This window comes from Vulpes vulpes, unplaced genomic scaffold (assembly GCF_048418805.1).
Source record: "Vulpes vulpes isolate BD-2025 unplaced genomic scaffold, VulVul3 u000000688, whole genome shotgun sequence".
Classification (NCBI taxonomy): Eukaryota; Metazoa; Chordata; class Mammalia; order Carnivora; family Canidae; genus Vulpes; species Vulpes vulpes.
This window is the reverse complement of record NW_027325760.1, coordinates 102,357-112,398: the sequence shown is the minus strand read 5'-3', so window position 1 is coordinate 112,398 and position 10,042 is coordinate 102,357. Positions and strand designations below refer to the sequence as shown.

Sequence of the window (10,042 nt, the reverse complement as noted above, 5' to 3'; positions counted from 1 at the left end):
GACAGCAGGAACCTCGGGGCCGGGGCGGGGAGGGGGCGGTCGCTGGGGGGAGCCGGGCGGGGGCTGGATCCCGTCTCCGCAGGCCTGCGAGCCCCTCCGGGGGGCCGGGGCGGGGCTTTGGGGGCCGGGGCCGGGGCCGGGGCCGGGGCCGGGCCCGCCTGCGGGCCCTCCTCGCCCCGCCCCAATCTCCGCCCCCAGGCCCGCCCCCAGCCCCTAGCAATTCCCTGGCACCGCCCCCAGCCTCCAAGCCACCCAGCCACCCGCAACCCCCCCCACCTTCGGCCCGGGCCCGCCTGCACCTTCTCTCCGAAGGACATGCCCTGCCTCCCCCGCGGACCACCGTCCCTTCGGCCCTCAGCCACGACGTCCACGCTCCGCGGGCCCGGGACACCAGATGGCCCGACCGCCCGGGGCCTCAGGCCCCGTTGGCACCGGGCTGCGCGCTCCGCGGCCCCGCAACAGCCAAGGCCACAGCGACGCGGGGGCGGCCGGCACCCATGCCGAAAAGGGCCGCGCGCAACACAGCAAGAGACACAAGAGAGACTCGCTCCGCGCCTGGGCGTGGGCGCCGCGCACGCAACACAGGCACACGGTCCCGCGGCGGTTCGGCTGATGGGCAGGAATGGGGGCAGAACGGCATCCCTGACACCGTGGCTGCAGGGCCCGCGGCTGCCAGGGCTCCTAAGGCAGCTCCAGGGCCTGCGCCCCTCCGGCGGGGTGGCTGCCTCGCCCCCACAGGCCTTGTGGCCCAGCTCCGAGTGCCCGTGTCCCTCCGTCTGTGTGTGTGTGTGTGTGTGTCTGTCTGTCTGTCGTGGGCACCTGTGTCTGTGTCCCTGCCTGTCCGAGGATGGGGTCCGGCGGCGCGGGCGGCCCCGGCTTGGCTTTGAGCCAGGCCGGCTGAAGAACAGGAGAGGCCAGGGGTCGTCCGGAGCCGGCCGGCGCCGGCCCGCGGCACCCCCCCAGCCAGTGAGCGGTCCGAGGTGGGGCGGCGTGCCATCCGGGGAGCCGAGCGGCGGCGACGCGCCCGCCAGGCCGGGGACGGGAGCGCGCCCGGGCTCCGGCGACAGCCTCCGCTCCGGGGTGCGGGAGGCGTCTTGGCCCCCACCCCCCCCGCCCGGCCCGGGGCAGGCGCCCTCCGCCACCCCGGGCGCGGCGCGGGAGGCGGTCAGTCAATCAATCAGTCGGGCCGGCAGGCGAGCATGCAGGCGGGCTGGCGCGATCGGGCGGGCGGAGGGCTGAGGAGCGGCGGGCGCCTGGCCCGGAGAGGCGCAGAGCAGGCTCTTGGGGCGCCCAGCGGCAGCCGCGGACGTCTACGGCCATACCACCCTGAACGCGCCCGATCTCGTCTGATCTCGGAAGCTAAGCAGGGTCGGGCCTGGTTAGTACTTGGATGGGAGACCGCCTGGGAATACCGGGTGCTGTAGGCTTTTTTTCCTCGGCCTTTTGCCTGCCTTCCTGTCTGTCCCTTGGCCGCCAACGCCCCCTCGACCAACGCGGCGGCGGCGGCGGCGGCGGCGGCGGCGGCGGCGGCGGCGCCCCCCTCCGGGCGACCCGTGGCATGGCCCCCGCCCCGCCGGAAGCACCGCAGGGCGCCGCGGAGCACCGAGGGCGCCGGCTGCACGGGCAGGAGGCCACACACATGCACCACCTCCTCTTCCTCTCAAGCCCTTCACCCTCGCAGCCCGCCCTTCAAGCACACCCACCCACGTCCTAGCCGGCCGCGCGTCCCAGGGCGCCGCGGGGGCCCGAAGGCGGCCGACGGAGGGGACGGGGCGACAGCAGGAACCTCGGGGCCGGGGCGGGGAGGGAGCGGTCGCTGGGGGGAGCCGGGCGGGGGCTGGATCCCGTCTCCGCAGGCCTGCGAGCCCCTCCGGGGGGCCGGGGCGGGGCTTTGGGGGCCGGGGCCGGGGCGGGGCTTTGGGGGCCGGGGCCGGGGCCGGGGCCGGGGCCGGGGCCGGGCCCGCCTGCGGGCCCTCCTCGCCCCGCCCCAATCTCCGCCCCCAGGCCCGCCCCCAGCCCCTAGCAATTCCCTGGCACCGCCCCCAGCCTCCAAGCCACCCAGCCACCCGCAACCCCCCCCACCTTCGGCCCGGGCCCGCCTGCACCTTCTCTCCGAAGGACATGCCCTGCCTCCCCCGCGGACCACCGTCCCTTCGGCCCTCAGCCACGACGTCCACGCTCCGCGGGCCCGGGACACCAGATGGCCCGACCGCCCGGGGCCTCAGGCCCCGTTGGCACCGGGCTGCGCGCTCCGCGGCCCCGCAACAGCCAAGGCCACAGCGACGCGGGGGCGGCCGGCACCCATGCCGAAAAGGGCCGCGCGCAACACAGCAAGAGACACAAGAGAGACTCGCTCCGCGCCTGGGCGTGGGCGCCGCGCACGCAACACAGGCACACGGTCCCGCGGCGGTTCGGCTGATGGGCAGGAATGGGGGCAGAACGGCATCCCTGACACCGTGGCTGCAGGGCCCGCGGCTGCCAGGGCTCCTAAGGCAGCTCCAGGGCCTGCGCCCCTCCGGCGGGGTGGCTGCCTCGCCCCCACAGGCCTTGTGGCCCAGCTCCGAGTGCCCGTGTCCCTCCGTCTGTGTGTGTGTGTGTGTGTGTGTCTGTCTGTCTGTCGTGGGCACCTGTGTCTGTGTCCCTGCCTGTCCGAGGATGGGGTCCGGCGGCGCGGGCGGCCCCGGCTTGGCTTTGAGCCAGGCCGGCTGAAGAACAGGAGAGGCCAGGGGTCGCCCGGAGCCGGCCGGCGCCGGCCCGCGGCACCCCCCCAGCCAGTGAGCGGTCCGAGGTGGGGCGGCGTGCCATCCGGGGAGCCGAGCGGCGGCGACGCGCCCGCCAGGCCGGGGACGGGAGCGCGCCCGGGCTCCGGCGACAGCCTCCGCTCCGGGGTGCGGGAGGCGTCTTGGCCCCCACCCCCCCCGCCCGGCCCGGGGCAGGCGCCCTCCGCCACCCCGGGCGCGGCGCGGGAGGCGGTCAGTCAATCAATCAGTCGGGCCGGCAGGCGAGCATGCAGGCGGGCTGGCGCGATCGGGCGGGCGGAGGGCTGAGGAGCGGCGGGCGCCTGGCCCGGAGAGGCGCAGAGCAGGCTCTTGGGGCGCCCAGCGGCAGCCGCGGACGTCTACGGCCATACCACCCTGAACGCGCCCGATCTCGTCTGATCTCGGAAGCTAAGCAGGGTCGGGCCTGGTTAGTACTTGGATGGGAGACCGCCTGGGAATACCGGGTGCTGTAGGCTTTTTTTCCTCGGCCTTTTGCCTGCCTTCCTGTCTGTCCCTTGGCCGCCAACGCCCCCTCGACCAACGCGGCGGCGGCGGCGGCGGCGGCGGCGGCGGCGGCGGCGGCGGCGGCGGCGCCCCCCTCCGGGCGACCCGTGGCATGGCCCCCGCCCCGCCGGAAGCACCGCAGGGCGCCGCGGAGCACCGAGGGCGCCGGCTGCACGGGCAGGAGGCCACACACATGCACCACCTCCTCTTCCTCTCAAGCCCTTCACCCTCGCAGCCCGCCCTTCAAGCACACCCACCCACGTCCTAGCCGGCCGCGCGTCCCAGGGCGCCGCGGGGGCCCGAAGGCGGCCGACGGAGGGGACGGGGCGACAGCAGGAACCTCGGGGCCGGGGCGGGGAGGGGGCGGTCGCTGGGGGGAGCCGGGCGGGGGCTGGATCCCGTCTCCGCAGGCCTGCGAGCCCCTCCGGGGGGCCGGGGCGGGGCTTTGGGGGCCGGGGCCGGGGCCGGGGCCGGGGCCGGGCCCGCCTGCGGGCCCTCCTCGCCCCGCCCCAATCTCCGCCCCCAGGCCCGCCCCCAGCCCCTAGCAATTCCCTGGCACCGCCCCCAGCCTCCAAGCCACCCAGCCACCCGCAACCCCCCCCACCTTCGGCCCGGGCCCGCCTGCACCTTCTCTCCGAAGGACATGCCCTGCCTCCCCCGCGGACCACCGTCCCTTCGGCCCTCAGCCACGACGTCCACGCTCCGCGGGCCCGGGACACCAGATGGCCCGACCGCCCGGGGCCTCAGGCCCCGTTGGCACCGGGCTGCGCGCTCCGCGGCCCCGCAACAGCCAAGGCCACAGCGACGCGGGGGCGGCCGGCACCCATGCCGAAAAGGGCCGCGCGCAACACAGCAAGAGACACAAGAGAGACTCGCTCCGCGCCTGGGCGTGGGCGCCGCGCACGCAACACAGGCACACGGTCCCGCGGCGGTTCGGCTGATGGGCAGGAATGGGGGCAGAACGGCATCCCTGACACCGTGGCTGCAGGGCCCGCGGCTGCCAGGGCTCCTAAGGCAGCTCCAGGGCCTGCGCCCCTCCGGCGGGGTGGCTGCCTCGCCCCCACAGGCCTTGTGGCCCAGCTCCGAGTGCCCGTGTCCCTCCGTCTGTGTGTGTGTGTGTGTGTGTCTGTCTGTCTGTCGTGGGCACCTGTGTCTGTGTCCCTGCCTGTCCGAGGATGGGGTCCGGCGGCGCGGGCGGCCCCGGCTTGGCTTTGAGCCAGGCCGGCTGAAGAACAGGAGAGGCCAGGGGTCGTCCGGAGCCGGCCGGCGCCGGCCCGCGGCACCCCCCCAGCCAGTGAGCGGTCCGAGGTGGGGCGGCGTGCCATCCGGGGAGCCGAGCGGCGGCGACGCGCCCGCCAGGCCGGGGACGGGAGCGCGCCCGGGCTCCGGCGACAGCCTCCGCTCCGGGGTGCGGGAGGCGTCTTGGCCCCCACCCCCCCCGCCCGGCCCGGGGCAGGCGCCCTCCGCCACCCCGGGCGCGGCGCGGGAGGCGGTCAGTCAATCAATCAGTCGGGCCGGCAGGCGAGCATGCAGGCGGGCTGGCGCGATCGGGCGGGCGGAGGGCTGAGGAGCGGCGGGCGCCTGGCCCGGAGAGGCGCAGAGCAGGCTCTTGGGGCGCCCAGCGGCAGCCGCGGACGTCTACGGCCATACCACCCTGAACGCGCCCGATCTCGTCTGATCTCGGAAGCTAAGCAGGGTCGGGCCTGGTTAGTACTTGGATGGGAGACCGCCTGGGAATACCGGGTGCTGTAGGCTTTTTTTCCTCGGCCTTTTGCCTGCCTTCCTGTCTGTCCCTTGGCCGCCAACGCCCCCTCGACCAACGCGGCGGCGGCGGCGGCGGCGGCGGCGGCGGCGGCGGCGGCGCCCCCCTCCGGGCGACCCGTGGCATGGCCCCCGCCCCGCCGGAAGCACCGCAGGGCGCCGCGGAGCACCGAGGGCGCCGGCTGCACGGGCAGGAGGCCACACACATGCACCACCTCCTCTTCCTCTCAAGCCCTTCACCCTCGCAGCCCGCCCTTCAAGCACACCCACCCACGTCCTAGCCGGCCGCGCGTCCCAGGGCGCCGCGGGGGCCCGAAGGCGGCCGACGGAGGGGACGGGGCGACAGCAGGAACCTCGGGGCCGGGGCGGGGAGGGAGCGGTCGCTGGGGGGAGCCGGGCGGGGGCTGGATCCCGTCTCCGCAGGCCTGCGAGCCCCTCCGGGGGGCCGGGGCGGGGCTTTGGGGGCCGGGGCCGGGGCCGGGGCCGGGGCCGGGCCCGCCTGCGGGCCCTCCTCGCCCCGCCCCAATCTCCGCCCCCAGGCCCGCCCCCAGCCCCTAGCAATTCCCTGGCACCGCCCCCAGCCTCCAAGCCACCCAGCCACCCGCAACCCCCCCCACCTTCGGCCCGGGCCCGCCTGCACCTTCTCTCCGAAGGACATGCCCTGCCTCCCCCGCGGACCACCGTCCCTTCGGCCCTCAGCCACGACGTCCACGCTCCGCGGGCCCGGGACACCAGATGGCCCGACCGCCCGGGGCCTCAGGCCCCGTTGGCACCGGGCTGCGCGCTCCGCGGCCCCGCAACAGCCAAGGCCACAGCGACGCGGGGGCGGCCGGCACCCATGCCGAAAAGGGCCGCGCGCAACACAGCAAGAGACACAAGAGAGACTCGCTCCGCGCCTGGGCGTGGGCGCCGCGCACGCAACACAGGCACACGGTCCCGCGGCGGTTCGGCTGATGGGCAGGAATGGGGGCAGAACGGCATCCCTGACACCGTGGCTGCAGGGCCCGCGGCTGCCAGGGCTCCTAAGGCAGCTCCAGGGCCTGCGCCCCTCCGGCGGGGTGGCTGCCTCGCCCCCACAGGCCTTGTGGCCCAGCTCCGAGTGCCCGTGTCCCTCCGTCTGTGTGTGTGTGTGTGTGTGTGTGTCTGTCTGTCTGTCGTGGGCACCTGTGTCTGTGTCCCTGCCTGTCCGAGGATGGGGTCCGGCGGCGCGGGCGGCCCCGGCTTGGCTTTGAGCCAGGCCGGCTGAAGAACAGGAGAGGCCAGGGGTCGTCCGGAGCCGGCCGGCGCCGGCCCGCGGCACCCCCCCAGCCAGTGAGCGGTCCGAGGTGGGGCGGCGTGCCATCCGGGGAGCCGAGCGGCGGCGACGCGCCCGCCAGGCCGGGGACGGGAGCGCGCCCGGGCTCCGGCGACAGCCTCCGCTCCGGGGTGCGGGAGGCGTCTTGGCCCCCACCCCCCCCGCCCGGCCCGGGGCAGGCGCCCTCCGCCACCCCGGGCGCGGCGCGGGAGGCGGTCAGTCAATCAATCAGTCGGGCCGGCAGGCGAGCATGCAGGCGGGCTGGCGCGATCGGGCGGGCGGAGGGCTGAGGAGCGGCGGGCGCCTGGCCCGGAGAGGCGCAGAGCAGGCTCTTGGGGCGCCCAGCGGCAGCCGCGGACGTCTACGGCCATACCACCCTGAACGCGCCCGATCTCGTCTGATCTCGGAAGCTAAGCAGGGTCGGGCCTGGTTAGTACTTGGATGGGAGACCGCCTGGGAATACCGGGTGCTGTAGGCTTTTTTTCCTCGGCCTTTTGCCTGCCTTCCTGTCTGTCCCTTGGCCGCCAACGCCCCCTCGACCAACGCGGCGGCGGCGGCGGCGGCGGCGCCCCCCTCCGGGCGACCCGTGGCATGGCCCCCGCCCCGCCGGAAGCACCGCAGGGCGCCGCGGAGCACCGAGGGCGCCGGCTGCACGGGCAGGAGGCCACACACATGCACCACCTCCTCTTCCTCTCAAGCCCTTCACCCTCGCAGCCCGCCCTTCAAGCACACCCACCCACGTCCTAGCCGGCCGCGCGTCCCAGGGCGCCGCGGGGGCCCGAAGGCGGCCGACGGAGGGGACGGGGCGACAGCAGGAACCTCGGGGCCGGGGCGGGGAGGGGGCGGTCGCTGGGGGGAGCCGGGCGGGGGCTGGATCCCGTCTCCGCAGGCCTGCGAGCCCCTCCGGGGGGCCGGGGCGGGGCTTTGGGGGCCGGGGCCGGGGCCGGGGCCGGGGCCGGGCCCGCCTGCGGGCCCTCCTCGCCCCGCCCCAATCTCCGCCCCCAGGCCCGCCCCCAGCCCCTAGCAATTCCCTGGCACCGCCCCCAGCCTCCAAGCCACCCAGCCACCCGCAACCCCCCCCACCTTCGGCCCGGGCCCGCCTGCACCTTCTCTCCGAAGGACATGCCCTGCCTCCCCCGCGGACCACCGTCCCTTCGGCCCTCAGCCACGACGTCCACGCTCCGCGGGCCCGGGACACCAGATGGCCCGACCGCCCGGGGCCTCAGGCCCCGTTGGCACCGGGCTGCGCGCTCCGCGGCCCCGCAACAGCCAAGGCCACAGCGACGCGGGGGCGGCCGGCACCCATGCCGAAAAGGGCCGCGCGCAACACAGCAAGAGACACAAGAGAGACTCGCTCCGCGCCTGGGCGTGGGCGCCGCGCACGCAACACAGGCACACGGTCCCGCGGCGGTTCGGCTGATGGGCAGGAATGGGGGCAGAACGGCATCCCTGACACCGTGGCTGCAGGGCCCGCGGCTGCCAGGGCTCCTAAGGCAGCTCCAGGGCCTGCGCCCCTCCGGCGGGGTGGCTGCCTCGCCCCCACAGGCCTTGTGGCCCAGCTCCGAGTGCCCGTGTCCCTCCGTCTGTGTGTGTGTGTGTGTGTGTGTGTGTCTGTCTGTCTGTCGTGGGCACCTGTGTCTGTGTCCCTGCCTGTCCGAGGATGGGGTCCGGCGGCGCGGGCGGCCCCGGCTTGGCTTTGAGCCAGGCCGGCTGAAGAACAGGAGAGGCCAGGGGTCGTCCGGAGCCGGCCGGCGCCGGCCCGCGGCACCCCCCCAGCCAGTGAGCGGTCCGAGGTGGGGCGGCGTGCCATCCGGGGAGCCGAGCGGCGGCGACGCGCCCGCCAGGCCGGGGACGGGAGCGCGCCCGGGCTCCGGCGACAGCCTCCGCTCCGGGGTGCGGGAGGCGTCTTGGCCCCCACCCCCCCCGCCCGGCCCGGGGCAGGCGCCCTCCGCCACCCCGGGCGCGGCGCGGGAGGCGGTCAGTCAATCAATCAGTCGGGCCGGCAGGCGAGCATGCAGGCGGGCTGGCGCGATCGGGCGGGCGGAGGGCTGAGGAGCGGCGGGCGCCTGGCCCGGAGAGGCGCAGAGCAGGCTCTTGGGGCGCCCAGCGGCAGCCGCGGACGTCTACGGCCATACCACCCTGAACGCGCCGGATCTCGTCTGATCTCGGAAGCTAAGCAGGGTCGGGCCTGGTTAGTACTTGGATGGGAGACCGCCTGGGAATACCGGGTGCTGTAGGCTTTTTTTCCTCGGCCTTTTGCCTGCCTTCCTGTCTGTCCCTTGGCCGCCAACGCCCCCTCGACCAACGCGGCGGCGGCGGCGGCGGCGGCGGCGGCGGCGGCGGCGCCCCCCTCCGGGCGACCCGTGGCATGGCCCCCGCCCCGCCGGAAGCACCGCAGGGCGCCGCGGAGCACCGAGGGCGCCGGCTGCACGGGCAGGAGGCCACACACATGCACCACCTCCTCTTCCTCTCAAGCCCTTCACCCTCGCAGCCCGCCCTTCAAGCACACCCACCCACGTCCTAGCCGGCCGCGCGTCCCAGGGCGCCGCGGGGGCCCGAAGGCGGCCGACGGAGGGGACGGGGCGACAGCAGGAACCTCGGGGCCGGGGCGGGGAGGGGGCGGTCGCTGGGGGGAGCCGGGCGGGGGCTGGATCCCGTCTCCGCAGGCCTGCGAGCCCCTCCGGGGGGCCGGGGCGGGGCTTTGGGGGCCGGGGCCGGGGCGGGGCTTTGGGGGCTGGGGCCGGGGCCGGGGCCCTCCTCGCCCCGCCCCAATCTCCGCCCCCAGGCCCGCCCCCAGCCCCTAGCAATTCCCTGGCACCGCCCCCAGCCTCCAAGCCACCCAGCCACCCGCAACCCCCCCCACCTTCGGCCCGGGCCCGCCTGCACCTTCTCTCCGAAGCACATGCCCTGCCTCCCCCGCGGACCACCGTCCCTTCGGCCCTCAGCCACGACGTCCACGCTCCGCGGGCCCGGGACACCAGATGGCCCGACCGCCCGGGGCCTCAGGCCCCGTTGGCACCGGGCTGCGCGCTCCGCGGCCCCGCAACAGCCAAGGCCACAGCGACGCGGGGGCGGCCGGCACCCATGCCGAAAAGGGCCGCGCGCAACACAGCAAGAGACACAAGAGAGACTCGCTCCGCGCCTGGGCGTGGGCGCCGCGCACGCAACACAGGCACACGGTCCCGCGGCGGTTCGGCTGATGGGCAGGAATGGGGGCAGAACGGCATCCCTGACACCGTGGCTGCAGGGCCCGCGGCTGCCAGGGCTCCTAAGGCAGCTCCAGGGCCTGCGCCCCTCCGGCGGGGTGGCTGCCTCGCCCCCACAGGCCTTGTGGCCCAGCTCCGAGTGCCCGTGTCCCTCCGTCTGTGTGTGTGTGTGTGTGTGTGTCTGTCTGTCTGTCGTGGGCACCTGTGTCTGTGTCCCTGCCTGTCCGAGGATGGGGTCCGGCGGCGCGGGCGGCCCCGGCTTGGCTTTGAGCCAGGCCGGCTGAAGAACAGGAGAGGCCAGGGGTCGTCCGGAGCCGGCCGGCGCCGGCCCGCGGCACCCCCCCAGCCAGTGAGCGGTCCGAGGTGGGGCGGCGTGCCATCCGGGGAGCCGAGCGGCGGCGACGCGCCCGCCAGGCCGGGGACGGGAGCGCGCCCGGGCTCCGGCGACAGCCTCCGCTCCGGGGTGCGGGAGGCGTCTTGGCCCCCACCCCCCCCGCCCGGCCCGGGGCAGGCGCCCT

The 10,042-nt window shown here is 76.3% G+C and overlaps 5 non-coding genes across 5 annotated transcripts; all 5 read left to right on the top strand.

Annotated features, from left to right (window-relative positions):
- The first annotated feature begins 1,308 nt into the window (after positions 1 to 1,308).
- LOC140597131 (5S ribosomal RNA) lies at positions 1,309 to 1,427 on the top strand. The gene has a single exon (XR_011998998.1). It is a non-coding gene; the product is annotated as a 5S ribosomal RNA (ribosomal RNA).
- A 1,689-nt stretch (positions 1,428 to 3,116) lies between these two features.
- On the top strand, positions 3,117 to 3,235 carry LOC140597130 (5S ribosomal RNA). The gene has a single exon (XR_011998997.1). It is a non-coding gene; the product is annotated as a 5S ribosomal RNA (ribosomal RNA).
- A 1,664-nt stretch (positions 3,236 to 4,899) lies between these two features.
- Positions 4,900 to 5,018, top strand: LOC140597129 (5S ribosomal RNA). Its single transcript, XR_011998996.1, has one exon. It is a non-coding gene; the product is annotated as a 5S ribosomal RNA (ribosomal RNA).
- A 1,659-nt stretch (positions 5,019 to 6,677) lies between these two features.
- LOC140597128 (5S ribosomal RNA) lies at positions 6,678 to 6,796 on the top strand. The gene has a single exon (XR_011998995.1). It is a non-coding gene; the product is annotated as a 5S ribosomal RNA (ribosomal RNA).
- A 1,643-nt stretch (positions 6,797 to 8,439) lies between these two features.
- LOC140597134 (5S ribosomal RNA) lies at positions 8,440 to 8,558 on the top strand. Its single transcript, XR_011999001.1, has one exon. It is a non-coding gene; the product is annotated as a 5S ribosomal RNA (ribosomal RNA).
- The last annotated feature ends 1,484 nt before the right edge of the window (positions 8,559 to 10,042 follow it).